Below are 5,495 nucleotides of genomic sequence, written 5' to 3' on the forward strand. Positions count from 1 at the left end.
TGCGGCATCAGGCAGGATGTTCAACTGAACTTTATTGACAAATCAGCTTGTACAATATGTGAACTCCTCCCATGTGGGAGTGTCTAACTGAGAGGCAGAGGAATAACACTACTAACTACCACAACAGTACCCACTGTGCCAGAGGAAAGGGAATGAATGGATAGACGACAATAGACTACTTTGTTCTGAATGGCATCAAGCTTATCCAGACAAGTGATGTATATTGCTCATGCTCCTGCCTTGTGTTTCATATCACCCAATATGTACAGTCAAGTGACAATAAACTTGATCTTGTAGATTGGGAAAAAGGCTTTAGGGTGTCTAGAGCTAAGTCACTCTTGGTAGTATGCTAAAAGATCGTATGGTCATGTAACCACAGTGTTTTTGTGGCTGGTCCAGTTGGGATTATAAGACCATAAGAAACAAGGGCAAAATTAGGCCAATTGGCCCATCGAGTCTGCTCCACCATTTCATCATGGCTGATCCAGTTTCCATCTCAACCCCATTCTCCTGCCTCCTCCCATGACTTTTCACGCCCTGACTTATTAAGAATCTATCACCCTCGGCCTTAAATACACCCAATGACCTGGTCTCCACAGCTACCTATGGCAATGAGTTCATAGATTCACCAAATTTCAAAGTTTGAAGTCGCTCTTGCTAAAGAAATTCCTCCACATCTCCATTCTAAATGGATGTCCCTCTATTCTGAGATTGTGCCTTCTGGTCCTAGACTCTCTTACTATAGGATGCATCCTCTCCACATCCACTCTATCTAGGCCTTTCAACATGCCATAAGAACATAAGATACAGGAGCAGAAATAGGCCATTTGGCCCATCAAGTCTGCTCCGCCATTTCATCATGGCTGATCCAATTTTACTCTAAGCCCAACCCCTTCATGCCTTGACTAATCAGGAATCTGTCGATATCTGCCTTAAATATACATAAAGATGGTCTCCATAGCTGCCTGTGGCAAAGATTTCCACAGATTAACCACTCTCTAGTTAAAGAAATTCCTCCTCATCTCCTTTCTAAAAGGACACCCCTTTATTCTGAGGCTGTATCCTTTGGTCTTAAACTCTCCCTCCTAGGGAGACATCCTCTCCACATCCTCTATCAAGGCCTTTCACCATTCAATAGGTTTCAATGAGGTCACCCCTCATTCTTCTGAATTCCAATGAATACAGGCCCAGAGCCATTGAATGTTCTCCATACGACAAGCCATTCAATCCTGAAATCATGTCTGTGAACCATCTTTGAACCCTCTCCAGTTTCATCACATCCTTTCTAAGATAAGGGGCCCAAAACTGCTCACGGTACTCCCAGTGAGGCCTTACCAGTGCTGTATGAAGTTTCAACATTAAATCCTTTCTTTTATATTCTAGACTTCTTGAAATGAATACCATTTCCGTTCCTCACCAGAGACCCAACCTGCAAATTAACCTTTAGGGAATCCCGCACAAGTATTCCCAAGTCCCTTAGCACCTCAGTTTTTTGTATTTTCTCTCCATTTAGAAAATAGTCAACCCTTTCATTTCCTATACTAAAGTGCATGAATCATACACTTCCCCACACTGTATTCCATCTGCCATTTATTTACCCATTCTCCTAATTGCTCCAAGTCTTTCTGTAGCCTCTCTACTTTTTCAAAACTATCTGCCACTCCAGCTACAGTATTGATGCACCATCAATAACTCTCGGAGACATGAGGCGAGAGATAAGCTTTTATTAGCTGGAAGAGAGCACTATCAGCAGCAAGAGACCATTAAACAACATCCTGGAGACTGAGGGAGAAGCAGTGCCTCCAATCGCCTTTATACAGGGGTCTGTGGGAGGAGCCACAGGAGCAGTCAGCAGGGGTCTGTGGGAGGAGCCACAGGAGCAGTCAGCAGGGGGTCTGTGGGAGGAGCCACAGGAGCAGTCAGCAGGGGGTCTGTGGGAGGAGACACAGGAGCAGTCAGCAGTGGGTCTGTGGGAGGAGCCACAGGAGCAGTCAGCGGGGGGTCTGTGGGAGGAGCCACAGGAGCAGTCAGCGGGGGGTCTGTGGGAGGAGCCACAGGAGCAGTCAGCAGGGGGGGGGCATGTCCAGACAAGTATATGTAGTTCACCACAAGTATCTATTGTATTCATTGTGTTTGTGGAGTTTTTTGATCTGATCGGATCTGGGTTAACAATTATTTTGTTCTCCTTTATACTTGTGTACAGGAATTGACATTAAGCAATCTTGAAATGTCAGCACAGTATTGTGGGCCGAAGGGCCTGTATTGTGCTGTAGGTTTTCTAATTTCAACAGATTTGGCAGGCAAGATTTTTCGCTTGAGGAAACCATGCTGACTATGGCCTATTTTATCATGTGCCTCCAAGTACTGTTATGAACCCCGTAACTGGGTGTCTTACCAGCAAAGATAGGAGTAGCCGTTGAAGTCTGATGATACTATTTTTAACAGTATTTATTAGTAAAAATACACAAAAATAATATCAATGCAAATATACAGATAATATACGTCATCAATACTAAACCTAAAAGTGTGGGTATAATAATAATCAATAAGAAATAAGCTCTATCGTTGTCTAGGGGATAATGAATTGTCCGATGGAAATATAAAGTTCAGTTCAGTTCATACAGGCTGCAGTCGTTGCTGATCACTGTGTGGCAATTGTTGGAGAGAGAGAGAGAGAGAAAGAAAAACTTGCCGACTTTCCTTGTTACGATCTTGATCCGTATCTGTCCTTTAGCTATATCGTTCCGTGGAGGACTCGTCACCCAGGCAAGGGTGGACACACACAAGCCCCCACCGGTCTCGTAGCGTCTCTCCTGGTGCGTCTGAGGAGTGTTCCCCAGACCCTACTTTTATCTCCACTCACGGGGCCTCAGGTGTCAATCAGGTTGGGATGATGCAATCCCTCAAACAGACCACTCTGGTTGCCCCCTGAGGGGTTTCAATGAATAGAACAGTACTCAATACACAATTCCTTCTTCAAGAGACAATAGCAGTAATCTCTCTTTTTGTCAATAGGAGACATTCCAACCTGTGGCTTCTCTCTCATCAATTTTTCATGAGCATTGTCAATCTCTCTCATTTCCTGGGTATCAGACCCGAAATAATAGCAATTTTGCGATCCTCAAAAAGGGGGGGGGGCGGGCATTGGCGATTCTATATCCTTCTGCCCATCAGAGTTGCTCCTCATTTGTAACACCCCCATCCTTCTAAGGATTTTTACCAAAGGGAAAAATTAACTATTACAGAGTCTTACAGAATTTCAGAATCTAACACAATACAAAAGAGTTTTTTTTCACTACAGAGTAATACAATTATACATTCAATTCAGCATCTAAACAGTTAGCGATTACATTGTCACTTCCTTTAATATCTTAATATCTTGTACCTTAATAAATTCCTGTAGCATCAGACTCCAATTTAATAACCACCTATTTTTATTCCTTTTCTTCAGCAAAACAAAACTAAAGAGTTGTGATCTTAGCTTACGTGTATATTACAAAAGTTTATGCAAATACTAATCTTTATTTTACTTTCAAACTTAACATTCAATCTTCCATGGTGTTGTCTTTATTATTTACATGCTTTGTTGAAATCCCTTAAAACCAGATCCTGTTATTTAAAGTGGCATTTTTCAACCTTCGCCCCTTTTCCAGTTAACTCTCACGTGGTTAGCTTGCTTACCAGTGTGGAATAGGCTTTTGCATACTCCTTTCATAGGAGTTATTTTATCAACAATGTTTTCCAAACTTAGCCCATCTTCTGAACTTCCACACAATTCTTTATTTTTAAGCAAGTCGTTAGTTTTATCTTCAGGACCCTTCATTCTATTAGTTTTCAGTTTAATATCTGCAAGCGATCCCTCTTTGTCCAAACAACATTTCAAATTCTGCCTCTTCACAGCACACCCTTGAATAACGTTAGCACATGGGGCACCTTTACATTCCAAATCAAACTGTAATTGATTCGCAGGCACCTTATTAACAAGCCATTGTTCCTTCAGCCTGGTTACTGCTTCTGACACCAATCCAGACTTTAAATTTTCTTCATTCAATTTAGGAACTACACTTTTCCCTTCTCCTTCAATAATAATATTCACCTCACCACCTTTTATCTCCTCACTAACTTTTAACACACCTTCGAACACAAACAACTGGGAATTCTCACTTCCCACTAGTACCAAGGTTAACCCTTTCTTCACTGAACCAAGCCATTCTGACCCACAAGGACTGCATTCCTTTTTAACTGAATCAGATACCTCAGACTTTTCCTGAGTTTCATTACTAGGTTCAGTACCATGTGCAGCCACATCTTGAACACACTCAAATGGGACCTCTGCCTCTTCCAGGCTTTCAATACCTGTCCCCTTTTCAAATTCGAAGTTCCCCTGATCCTCCCAGTTACTCTCTGGGCAACTCCCTTCCGGAGTAAAATCAACCCTGCGGGCTGAAACAACCTCATCTGCCAACCCAGCAGACTCCTTCAAGGTAATGGCATCCTTTTTATCTAGGACTGCCCTTATTTCATTATCGGGAACACATTTAAATTCTTCAACTTCTTCAAACAGTTCTGTCAAACCAGACAGATCATCCACGTCCAACCCTGGACCTTCTAACAGCCTTATCTGTTTCTCATTTTTACTCCATGCCTCTATAAATTTCCTCCTGGCTAAGGGTAGGTCTACCTCCTCTCCTTTACTCTCTTTCACCTCCCTATTCTCCATTTTACCACCCTCTAACCCCTCTTGGTACAGGGTCGGTAAGAACGTCTCAGCCAAATCAACACAGGACTCATTTAAACTGGTCTCATTCTCAGCTGCCTTTCTCGACATGCTGCGAGTGGTTGTGCATGCGGGATAGATCTTGGAACCTAGGGGTGGGTCCTCAACACTCACAGGCTGGCTCGTCAGCTTCATTGCTGACCAAACCTCACCACCGGCTAAATCGTTACCAAGAAGGATGTCCACGCCTTCTTTCGGGAATTCTGATCGCACCCCTATTTCAACTGGTCCAGATACCAGATCACAATTTATAATGATCCTATACAAAGGTACAGCTTCTGTTCCTTTTCCTATGCCTCTCAAAGCTACCTCTCCAGTCTCAGGTCCAAAATCTAGTACCTTACTGAGAATCAATGACTGCTCAGCTCCAGTATCTCTCCAGATCCGCACTGGAACTGGTGTTTCTCCCTCTTTCACAGACACTGTCCCTTCTGAAATAAATTTCTCACACCTGTTACGAACCCCGTAACTGGGTCACTTACCAGCAAAGATAGAGAGGTCCGCTGAAATCTGATGGTACTATTTTTAAATGTTTTTATTTATAAAGGGGCACAAAAGTAAGGTTAATACAAACATTCAGATAATATACGTCGTCAATACTCAATCTAAAGCGCAGGTATAGTAATAATCAACAATAAGAAGTAGCTCTATCGTTTGTCTAGGGGTAAAACTATTGTCCGATGGAAATATCAAAGTCTCGGAAGTTCATACAGGCTTT

This window comes from Hemitrygon akajei, chromosome 17, assembly GCF_048418815.1.
Source record: "Hemitrygon akajei chromosome 17, sHemAka1.3, whole genome shotgun sequence".
NCBI lineage: Eukaryota > Metazoa > Chordata > Chondrichthyes > Myliobatiformes > Dasyatidae > Hemitrygon > Hemitrygon akajei.